The sequence below is a fragment of the Physeter macrocephalus genome, chromosome 9 (genome assembly GCF_002837175.3).
Source record: "Physeter macrocephalus isolate SW-GA chromosome 9, ASM283717v5, whole genome shotgun sequence".
Lineage (NCBI taxonomy): Eukaryota > Metazoa > Chordata > Mammalia > Artiodactyla > Physeteridae > Physeter > Physeter macrocephalus.
Window position 1 is genome coordinate 35,723,003 of NC_041222.1, and position 12,587 is coordinate 35,735,589.

Consider the following 12,587-nt stretch of genomic DNA (forward strand, 5'->3'; position numbering starts at 1 on the left):
GGAGAGACAAATAATACACAATAACTGGCATCGAAAGTAATTGTGATCATGGTAGTGCTGAAAGGAAGTAAAGGGAGATGTCATATTCAAGGAATCTTTTGATCTTTTGTTTTCAATTTAGGGAGAAAAAAAAAATGAGGACAGTATCTCCTTTCTCCTGATCATCAACTATAAAGAGAAATATTGACCATACACTGATCTTTGCTCCTTTAGTATCGGTTGATTTTCTAAAAGTGAAAGATTGGGCTTCCCTGGTGGCGCAGTGGTTGCGCGTCCGCCTGCCGATGCAGGGGAACCGGGTTCGCGCCCCGGTCCGGGAGGATCCCACATGCCGCGGAGCGGCTGGGCCCGTGAGCCATGGCCGCTGGGCCTGCGCGTCCGGAGCCTGTGCTCCGCAACGGGAGAGGCCACAACAGAGGGAGGCCCGCATACCACAAAAAAAAAAATAAAATAAAAGTGAAAGATTATTCCAGTTGTGCTTCCTTTCCTATCTTAATTCTGCAGTGCTAACCTAATTTTTGTATACTTCCATCACAAAGAAGATTCTTTTTTTTTTTTGGCAGTATGCAGGCCTCTCACTGTTGTGGCGCACAGGCTCCAGACACACAGGCTCAGTGGCCATGGCTCACGGGCCCAGCCGCTCCGCGGCATGTGGGATCTTCCTGGACCAGGACACGAACCCGTGTGCCCTGCATCGGCAGGCAGACTCTCAACCACTGCACCACCAGGGAACCCCAAGAAGATTCTTTTTAATCTCTCTGTTTATCTAAGGTCGAAAGAATAAAAATTATTTCCTCAACAGAAGCTCAACCAATGGTAATAGCCACAGTTGCAGCACAAGGCGTAGGCATAGCTTTAAGCTTTTTTTTTAAATTGGGACAGGACAGTAAACCTAAATGTCTTTAGAAAATTTTATAATTTTTGCACTGTCACAAATAGAAGCACTACCTCACATTCACAAATTATGTAATTCAGACTTTCCTCAACTTGGCTGTGTATCACAATACCATAGGGAATTGTTAAAAATATAGATACCATCAATCCTCATTACTCGTGGATTCTGTATTTGCAAATTCACATACTCACTAAAATGTATTCGTGACCCCAAAAGCATTACTTGTGGCACTTTTACGATCACTCACCAACATGTACAGAGAGGTGAAAAATCTCAGTCATCCAATATGCACATTCCTAGCTGAGGTGGAAAAAGGCGAGGCTCTGCTTTCTCCTTTCGGCTTTAGCACTGTAAACAAGTGTCCTTTTTGTGGTCTAATAGTGCCATGCTTTTTGCATTTTGGTGCGTTTTTGTTCGCCACCACTTCCCCACCGCCCCCCCAGCCCATGCCATCCCCCCGAGCAGTGCTGAAGTGCTATCTAATGTCCTTGAGGTGCCAGAAGGCTGGGATGTGCCTTACAGAGAAAACAAGTTTGAGAAGCTTGGTTCAGGCATAAGTTAACAGTGCTGTTGGCCTCGAGTCCCGTGTTAATGAATCAACATCCAGGAAAGGAAGTGAAAATTTGCTGATCTCTGGGTGAGGCCACTCGGGAAAGTGCTAAAGTAACACCTGTAGTGCATGATGAAGCTATGGAAAAGATGGAAAAGCAGCTAAATTTGTGGATTCATGAGACGATGACAGATTTTTTTAAAAAAAGCAGAGTGGGTAGCATTACTGTGAGTGTGAAAGCCAAAGAAATTTGTGGTCACATTATCCAGAGTCAAGAAATGCTAAGCCCTATATAAAATAAATCAGCTACAAGGATATACTGTACAACACAGGAAATGTAGCCAATATTTTATAATTACTATAAATAGAGTATAACCTTTAAATACTGTGAATCGCTAAGCTATATACCTGAAGCTTATATAATAGACTCTACCTCAATTTTTTTAAAAAGATAACTTTTTTTCCCCAGGTCATTAGGCTCTGATTGCCAACTACTTGATCTACCTTCACACAAGGGTTGCTTTTTACCTCCCATGATTGGCTAGAAAGGTAGTAGCTTGGATGACTTTTTTTAAAACACTGGATGATTACTACGAGAAATCACATCTACCTATTGAGACACCCTACATCCATCTACCCACCTTCTCATCCATCAGATTTAAGCATCATATGGGCAGAAACCATGAATATTTGGTCCACCAGAGTGAATCTAATACCTTAGTCGGTGATTTTTCACATACAAGACAGTCTTCCCAGGCACTGTGATGGGAACTGAACTCTTCCTATAAATCAGTGGTTCTCAAGCAACAGCTATTTTGCCTCCCGGGGGACATTTGGCAATACCTAGAGCCATCTTTGGTTGCCACAACCAGGGACGGGGACTGCTACTGGCATCTAGTGCATAGGGGCCAGGGATGCTGCTAAACATCCTACAATGCACAGAACAGACTCCACCCCCCATAACAAAGAATTATCTGGCCCAAAATGTCAATCATGCCCAGGTTGAGGCAAACCTGCTTACATGGATGGATATAACAATCACAGTAGGCAATTTCTCACCCTCAGACGCTGAACTCCTGCCATATTCCACTGTTGAAATGACACAGCAGTACCGAATAATGTCACCCCCCCCACAGTCTGCCTACCATGCAGGAGGTGTGTGGAAAGATCCCTGGGGAAGGCTTTTCTCTCTCCTGTCCCACTGGTTTGTTGTTACTCATCCTAAGCCAAGAAAGCATGTATTTTTTTCTCCCCAAGTTTTTAGACACCTATTTTTCCTATTTGCATTACCCATCCCTATTTCCTCCTTTGCATCTCATACAAAGTACAGCCCAGCTTCATAGGAAACAGGTGTACCCTGACCCTCTTTGTGAATTTCTATAAAGGGCTTGGGAAAAAATGCATCCCAGGGCCCATGAACATGCACTGCGCCCTCCGCCTCCCTTCTTTTCCTCTGGGGAACGAAAGGAACCTTGACCTGCCCAAGACTCGAACTCTGTGACAGCACATGCAGGATTGGTTGGACCTGCTCTCCAGTTACCTCGGTCACGTGCTCAGCTAGTGAGCAAAGAACACCAGATTCCTAAAAATTGTATTTCCTGAAAAAATATTTGTGGGCAGGGACAAAATGACAGAATACTTGAATTCAGGTGCAGCATTTCATTTTCAGTAAGGTTTCATTTCACAGTGAATATAAAGAAAAGCCAAATTAAACCAAAGGTTAGATGTTGTGAGTAAATCTATTTTTTCCCCTTCTACTGTTATGGTTTCTATTTGAGAGGAAAAAATATATCTAAAAGAAGATTTTTTTTCCCTTAAGAGAGGTTATTCAAGATTAAGCAAATTCGAGACTTCCCCGGTGGTCCAGTGGTTAAGACCCCACACTCCACAAGCTGCACGGTACGACCAAAAAAAAAAATTAAGCAAATTAACTGTCTTTGTTCATTTACCACATATTTAGTGAGAACCAACTGTATGTCACACTCTGCGCTAGGCCTGGAAATGCAAAAATGTAGGTACACTGTCCCCGCCCCCGAGGAGCAATATCAGCTATTAATTTAACATTTTAACATGCATTTTTATATTAAAAAATGCAGTCACAGACCGAGAAAAAATATTTGCAATAGACACAACTGATAAAGGATTGTCATCCCAAATATACCAAGAACTCTTAAAAGTCAACAATAAGAAAATCAACAATCCGATTTTTTGAATGTGCAAAAGACCTGAACAGACACCTCATCAAAGAAGATATACAGATGGCAAATGAGCATATGAAAAGGTGCTCCACATCATATAGCATTACAGAATTGCAAATTTAAAACAATGAAAAACTACTACATACCTGTAAGAACGGCCAAAATCCAGACCACTGATAACACCAAATGCTGGTGAGGATGTGGAGCAACAGGAACTCTCAGTCATTGCTGGTGGGAGTGCAAAAATGGTACAGCCACTTCAGAAAACAGTTTGGAGGTTTCTTGCAAAACTAAACATAGTCTTACCATACAACCCAGCAACCACGCTCCTTGGTGTTTACCCAAAGGAACCGAAAACTTATGTCCACAGAAAACCTGAACACTGATGTTTATAGCAGTTTTATTCAGAATTAACCAAAACTTGGAAGCAACCAAGACGTCCTTCAATAGGCGAATGGATAAATCAACTGTGGTACACCAGACAATGGAATATGATTCAATGCTAAAAAGAAAAGCTTATCAAGCTATAAAAAGACATGGAGAAAACTTAAATGCATATGACTAAATGAAAGAAACCAATCTGAAAAGACTATATCCTGTATGATTCTAACTATATGATGTTCTGGAAAAGGCAAAACTATGGAGACAGTAAAAAGATTAGTGGTTGCTAGGGATGGAGAGGAGGAATGAATAGGCAGAGCACAGAGGATTTTTAGAGCAGTGAAACCATTCTGCATGATACTGAAATGGTGGATACATGTCATTATACACTTGTCAAAACCCAAAGAATGTACAACACTAAGAGGGAACCCAAATACAAACTATGGATTTGGGGTGATGCTGATATGTCAATGCAGGTTCATTTGTTATAACAAATGAACCACTCTGGTTCGGGAAGTTGATAGTGGGGAAGGATGCGGGCAGGGGGCGGGGGCGGGGGCGGGGGATAAAGGGAAGCTCTGTCCTTTCCACTCAGTTTTGCTGTAAACCTAAAATTGCTCTAAAAAATAAAGTCTATTTTTTTCAAATATACCAAACTACACATACAGGTATATGAGTGAGTTCAATAGTTTATTTTAGATGGTGGCGATAAACTCTGTACAGGGTACTATGGAAGCCAGAGATGACAATGATCATTTATATAAGCCAGAAGGAAAACAGTGATGGTCAGGAAGGACCTTATCATAGGGGAGATGATGCCTGAGTTGAGTGTTAAGAGGTGAGGACGTTCTGGTCTGAAAGCCTGGAGAAATGTGTTCTAGGAGAGTGTACAGTGTGAAAGAGGACCTTTTCTGATGCAACTGCTTTCAAAAACCCAGCTCGATCTCTCTCAAGCAATAAAAGTCAGAATCTACTGGATCCTATGAGTGAACAATCCTGGGCTCAGGCTGCTCCAGGGCTCAAAGGGCAGCCCTATGACTAAATCTGCAACTCTCCCTTTCTCCACTTGCTTTCTCAACATTGGTGAACCCTCTTGCTTCTTGTAAGATGGATGTAGAAACCCCAGCACCCTCTTACTCTCAGTCCATTGTAAGTGTGGACAAAGCACACAGGCTGAAATGGTTCCTTCAGACCACTGTTTAGCAGATGCTTACTGAGATGACACCAGGGGCAAAAACCCCAGATGAGTCCTATTCAAGGAGACATGAAATAGCATCATGTGTTCAGAAAACCACATGTGGTCCAAATGGATAGAGAATCATGTGCAAAACAGAAGGTATGGAGAGGTGGGCAGAGGTCAGATCCGGGAGGGCCTTAGGCACCATTTGAAGAAATCAGGATTTTATCTTTTAGGCAATAGGGAGTCATTGAAAGGGCTAAGCAGGGGTGTGAAATTACCAAATTTTCATTTCTGATACATCACTCTGACAGTGCCTCCACTGTCAGAGTGTGTGACTTGGCCAAGTAACTTGACCTCTCTGAACTGCTTTATTCCTACATTAGTAGAATGTGAACAATAGTTATACACGGCATAAGATTACAGTGAGGATTAAATGTGCTAATATTTGTAAAATGCTTAGGACAGCGCTTGGCACATAGAGTTAAGTATTTGCTACTACTGTTATTGTTGTTGTTGCCATTGCTGTTATCAGAAGAGTGAGAGACCTGAGGGAAGGAGGTGAGAAGCAAATTCATCTGAACCCACATGGTCTTCATCAACACCACTTTACTACTTCAGAAAACTCTTGCCCTGGAAGGTAAAAGTTGCAAATAACTTCATTTTTCACCCCAGGAACATCCTCTAAGGCCCAAGAATGTTGCAATAAATAAAAAGCATCAAATGTCAGTTTATATCCCAGGACTGTTTGAACCCTTTGCCTCAAAATCCTCCCCTTTGCTGTTTCCTCCAATCCTACACTATTTTATACTGTCATTATCCAAGATCCCACACTATCAGACCCAACTTAAGCAGAATTCGAAACCTCAGAAATAGCCCGACTTGGCCCTCCTCCCTCTGAGATGCTATCAGGAGCCTGGAGATGGAGCTCTCCATCACTGCCGTCAGCAGCAGACTCTGCTCTGTCTTACAACCAGATTGTTTTGTTGACATTTTCAGAAGCCAGTCTTCAAGAACAGGTGAGAGGACACTCCAGAATGAACACTAGAGTAACCGGGTAGAACATCGAAGGGTTTTCCAAAGTAGAACCTGAAAAGTTAGGTGGGCGTGATTTGGTACATGAGCTGACAAATCATTAACTGGAACCAGCTTTGTCTGTCTTATTCTGATTTCTATCCATCCACAAGCCCTGCCTACAAAGAGCCCCTCAGAAGTGGGAAGGCCTGGATGCAAACAGTCTGGGAGAGGCTTTTCAGGTTCCGTAAGTGGATACCTTCTCCAAGCCTTGCTTGATTATAATTCTCTCCTTAATGAGGAGCTCCGCCTATATGTGGCTGAGCCTACTTGTGGGCCCCCTGTTCTTTCTTGTGCTTGCCTACAGGTCAATTTCTGAATTGCTAGTGCCCAGAAAGCATAAAATCCACTGTCAAAAGCACTGATGTAGGGCTTCGCTGGTGGCGCAGTGGTTGAGAGTCCGCCTGCCGATGCAGGGGACACGGGTTTGTGCCCCGGTCCGGGAAGATCCCACATGCCACGGAGCGGCTGGGCCCGTGAGCCATGGCCGCTGAGCCTGCGTGTCCAGGGCCTGTGCTCCGCAACAGGAGAGGCCACAACAGTGAGGAGAGGCCCGCGTACTGCAAAAAAAAAAAAAAAAAAAAAAAAAAAGCACTAATGTAGATTTTCCTGAAGATGTGGGGGGAAAGACAAAGGAAGGGAGACCAACTCCTCCTGGTGTTGGCACTCGAGGTCCAGCGTCCCAGGAACCTCCTCCTCAAGGCTGGGCAGATCAGGATGGTGGGTCACCTGACATCAAAGAGAAGGTTAAATCTCCCCTTGCCCTCAAATTCTCCTCCATAGACTGCAGGCCCACCCACCGCCCTGCCCCAAACAGTCCTTTCTGGTCTTTCCAGCTGGTATCTCCTCCCCTCACATTCCTTAGCAAAATCCACCAATTTGCATAATTCCCTCAGCAACACAAAAAGCAAGCAAATAGGGCTCAGCCAAAGAAAAATTACCTCACATTTCCAGGGCCGCCCTTCTTTGTATGTGTGAAAGTATATTTATTACATTAGCTAGAGAAACAATGCTCGACTACAGGAAAGTAGTACTCAAAGGGAGACTTGTCCCCGGAAATTGGAGGTTGGCACTTGTCATATATTTTATGCCCAAACATTTCCCTGTCAAACCTCCCATGCTTTCAAGTATTTTAAGACTGATGGCACTTGTTGAAACTATTCCCCTTTGTGGCTTCCAGACTCCTCTCTCCTGCATTTCCTTCTACCTTTAAGACTATTATGGCTCAGGATTTCTGGCCCATCTCTCCTTTTCAGTGGCCCTCATCAAATTGTTGTTCACCACACTTCCAGGTTTTTATCTCCTCTCCCTCCACACACTCTTTTGGGGAAGATTTCAGCAAAACGCAAGGGTTCGTTCTTTTTGTTTCCACCCTTTTGGTTTCTCAATACATTTGCTTATTTTAAAAAAAGTGCTACACTCTGAGCAGAGCAGGGTCTGGGGAAGGAGACGGGATGGCTGAAATGTAGAAAGGAGGTGAAGAGATCAGAAGAAAACTTGTCTTTTATTTAAGATGTGCCATTTGTTACAGATTCACGTACTTCTTTGCCCCCTTTGTAAATTGGGCCAATAGTAGCCTCTGCTCCTAAGGTTGTTGTGAAGTGAGAGGTGGTAAGTGCAAAGTGCTTAGAACACGCAGAAAGGAAACGCTCAACAAATATTAGCTCTTGTCATTATTCCCTCAATGAGCTTTAAGGAACATATTTGGAGGGGCATTTTTCTTTGGAAAGAGAGGTAGGGAAAGCTTCCCGGAGAGAAAACATGTCTCCTTTGAATTAAGTTAAACGAAGGAACTCTGATTGGGCCAGGAATAGTTTACTAATAAGTCTGACAAAGAAAGTAAATTATAAATATCCGGTAAGTAATGTTTAAGCTAATGATTAGCTCTGTAGAAGTAAATCCTTTCCAAAAAAAAATATTTTTATTTCTTTTTTAAAGAAAGCATTGGTTTCACAACTTCCCTGGTGGTGCAGTGGTTAAGACTCCGCAGTCCAATGCAGGGGTGTGCCTGGGTTCAATCTCTGGTCAGGGAACTAGATCCCACATGCGTGCCGCAACTAAGAGGTCACATGCCTCAACTAAGACCTGGCACAACCAAATAAATAAATAAATATTTTTTTAAAAGAAAGCAATGGTTTCTGTTTCTTAGCTAATCTTAAAGGTAGTGAAGCCTTCACATGGAATGCATAAAACTCTGGAGTTAAACAAGATACTCCTCCTGCACCAAGATTGCTCATCCAAGTGACTCCACACTACCCATCTGAATATTCTCCTGTCCTCTTGCTGAAGAAGAACATCTGTTTTGTATTGGCATGCAGCTGAAAGAACCTGACCATCCTCACCTAGTGAGCAATTAACACTTATCTGGGATCAGAAAATGAAGTTCCATCTGTAGATTCTAAGGAGCTAAAAGCCAAATAGCTGCCAATCTGAGCACCCTAGGATCTTGAAGCCAGGTTGACAGTGCCCTTTAGGACTGGTCAGTGATTATTCTGGCTAGTGCTGCAAAAAGTTCTCTCCAGTCATGATATACAACTAGAGTATCTTAGAGGGTTACCCAGAGTATAACGTCTGGGGACACACTGCAAGGCACCAAAGCTTAAACCTAAAGACATTTAGGTTTGGGTAAAAGAGGAGTGCTCCAGGAAAGCAGGGCTCCTTCCCCCTACAACCCACCAAGTGAAGACTAGGGGTAAGGAGTCTCAGTATTACTCCCTAAGGCAAACCATATGTGGAAAATGCTCCAAATAAATATTTGGCAAGCATCAATTTTATAGAGCTGGAAGGAATAGTTCTCAAAATATCAAGATGTGATATTTCAGGGAAATTCTGAATGCTCCTTTCTGTTCGGTATCATTTTTTTTAACATAATTGAGAGCACATTATATATTCTGTTCCAGTCTGTTTACTTCATTTAACCTACAGTGATTTTCCATGGCATTAGGCATACTATAGGAATATTCTATAATACCCCATCATATATTTTTTAAAGTATATAATTATTCCTCTATTACTGGAGATTTATGTATTTTTACATTTCACCACAAATAAGAAGCTGACAAACACTGGGTTTAAATGTGGATCCAAATCTCTGGTTATTACCCTAGGATATTTTCTAAGAAGTGAATTATTTAAAGACTACCTGATAGGTTTGGTTTTTTTTGTTTGTTTGTTTTTTGTGTGGTACGCGGGCCTCTCACTGTTGTGGCCTCTCCCATTGCGGAGCACAGGCTCCAGACACGCAGGCTCAGCGGCCATGGTTCACGAGCCCAGCAGCTCCGCGGCATGTGGGATCTTCCCAGACTGGGGCACGAACCCGTGTCCCCTGCATTGGCAGGCGGATTCTCAACCACTGCGCCACCAGGGAAGCCCTACCTGATAGGTTTTAACACTCCTCCCTGCAGTATGAGCATACATTCCTCAACAGTCACGTTAAAAAAAAAAAAAAAAAAAAAACCCCAAACCCCCCAAAAACACCCTAATTTGGTGTGTAAAAATTTTAATTTGGATTCTTTTAATTGAACTTCAATTTTTCATATTAGCCATTTGTATTCTCCTTATTTCACTTTCTGTGAATTATTACATCTTTTGTTCATTTTACTCTTGGCATCTTAATGCTTTTAAAAAAATATATTAGTATAAGGGGGTTGAGAGGTAATAGGGAGTAACCAGTAAAGAGTACAGAGTTTCTTTTGGGAGTGATGGAAATCTTCTAAAACTGACTGTGATGTTATACTAAAAACCACTGAATTGTACATTTTAAATGGATGAATTGTATGGTATATGAATTATATCTCAAAAAGCTGTTTTTAAAAAAATATTAGTATAAATAACTTCCATTTTTCCCTCTTTCAAAATCTGTTGGCAAATTTTCGAATTCTGATTGCCTTTTGCTTTCTCATATTCAGGAAATACACTTTTAGTTAAATCTATTATCTGTTCCTTAATGAATCCTCCCATTGCTTTTATTTGGAAAATTCCATCACATGCAAAGATAGTCACTGACATGTTCTTTCAGTTTATTTTCATTCTTACTCCATTTGGATTTTGCTGCACATTACAAAGCGATAATTTAATGTTCTCCAAACAGGGACTTATCAGAACTTTTACGACCCCCCCTTCCTCACTATGTTCTGATAGTTGTTTTGCAATGTTTTATATATACTAGCATCTATTTCTGGGCTATTACTGTTACCAGTCTGAGAGTTCAAATATAAACTTACAGTACTCTTAACATTTTTTACCTTTAAAGTATGGCTTCATATCTAGTATTATATGACTTCATTAATCTCTTTCAAAGCATTCTTCGCTATTCTTGCACATTTTTTCTTTTGGATGAAATTTAGAATAATTTTATCGACTCTGAGATTATGACTGGGCTTATATTTGACTGATGGATTGATCTGGGAAGAAGGGAGATATTTAAAATATTTATCAGCTAGGGGCACAATGTTTTGTTTTGTTTTGAATCTATAGAAGTATTTTATTCATACAGGTCCCACACATATCTTAAGTTTGTCTACACATTTTACAGAGCTTATTGCCATGATGAAAGGTAACCTATCCCCATTATATCTTAAAACCACTTTTTTTTGTTTGAATATGGAAAACTAATTTTTGGATGAGTGGCAGTATTTGCTAAAGTCTTATTAATTTCAAGACAAGATTCCTGGGCTTTCAACTTGGACAATCCATCATCTGCACTAATGAAAACAGTCTTTTCTTTCCCAATAGTTACAACTCAGTTCTAGTTCGGGTTTTATTACACTGAAAAATAGTAAATCAATATTCTGATGACAAGCCCTGAAAACTTTAAGCAAATATTAAAAATTAAATCCTTGACAAGCAGGCTTATAAAGGATACATAAAGCTCTCAAGCTTTTGCGAAAGACCTGAGGTTAATCAATTTTGCCACTTTGTAGAGTCCATTTCATCGAAAATGCGGCTGAAGAACATCCAGAAGGGTTTACCAGACCAGCTGAGGAGACAGCTGGAGCAGACACTCAATGCTCCGGGGAGGGAGCTTCCCTTTTCCCTCAGGTGTGCCCTCCACATTCATACCACAAGTCATGGATCCTGTTAGTATTTGTGGCCATTGCTCTTCTGCAGACATAAGCTGAAGCCAGTAATGCCCAGAAAGCAATACTAGCTATTAAATTGCATTCTTCTAAAGTCCCCGCTCTAGATTTTTTTGCATAACCTGTGTTACACTTTCCGCCAATGCCAAACCCTCTCTCTCAGACATTTCTGCCTAAAGAATTAACCTTTATGTTTTGAATCACTACTCACACAAAACACCTGTTGGTTACAAACTATCAAATCCAAATACTAAATTTAATATTGGGGTGCTGGTAGCTAACAAAATAAGAATAACTTGTGGAGACAAGGTATTGGTTTCTGAATAGCTGATTTTAATGGTGATATGACTAGTTCCAAACGCATCCAGTCATGCCCGTATTCAAAAGAGTAAACCTTAAGGTAACCATACTTGCCATGAAAGTGTTGCATTTAGTTATTTATGTTTACCATAATGAGAAATGACTTTTATTTTTCTAAGCCAACTGAAAAAGTCCAGGTCAACTAACTCTACAGATGAAATGAAGTAAAACATGGCTTCCTCCTCCCCCAAATGACTACAAAAGAAAATCCACTTCTGTTCTTTAAGTGAATTGTGCTTGATGAATGACACAAATACATGTTTAGAGACAATACTGTTTCACATTTTCAAGGCTGAACGGCTGTTTACCATGGTCTGGGAAGAGCCTAAGTAATTGCCTATAAAGAAAGAGCCATTTTTGTTAACTCTTGTCCTTAATAAGTAATATGTGAATCTTGATCAGTACTTCATTAACTAGAATGCTTCCATTAAAAAGTTGCAGTTTATGTATATTTAAGGATTTATTTGGGAATACGATTTCTAATAATTCCCTATAAAAGACCTTAAATGACAGTAAAAAGAAATTAGTATTTAATAACTGACATACAGGAAGCAATTTAAATAATTTATCTTTCCCAAAGAACTTACAACATTTTTGCTCCTCCTGAATGTAGTAAGGGTTTCCTTTTGAAACCATCTTCTTGATTCTTCCAATTGCTTGTTCCACTACTATGAATTTCATTTGTTTTAAGTTAGGCTGGATAGTATAAAATTGAGTCCTAATGGCTATATAATCCCTTTAAAGCTATTAGCAATCGGGTAATATTCAGACACATTTCAGCAAGTGCCATTCTAGAGAGATGACGTACCACAGCTACATAGAAGATGGCGGGTTCACAGTTTTAGTGTGGGGCTTGTGGAAATGGATTCTAAAA

General features: G+C 40.9%; 1 protein-coding gene across 2 annotated transcripts in view; it reads right to left on the bottom strand.

Annotated features, from left to right (window-relative positions):
- Positions 1–12,587, bottom strand: part of GCNT1 (glucosaminyl (N-acetyl) transferase 1) — a 228,128-nt gene that overhangs the window by 149,581 nt on the left and 65,960 nt on the right. For both annotated transcript variants that reach the window (XR_008618216.1, XR_002892231.2), the window contains exon 4: positions 3,790–3,871. The gene's annotated coding sequence lies outside the window, so the exon portion shown is untranslated. The remainder of the gene's footprint in view (positions 1–3,789; positions 3,872–12,587) is intronic.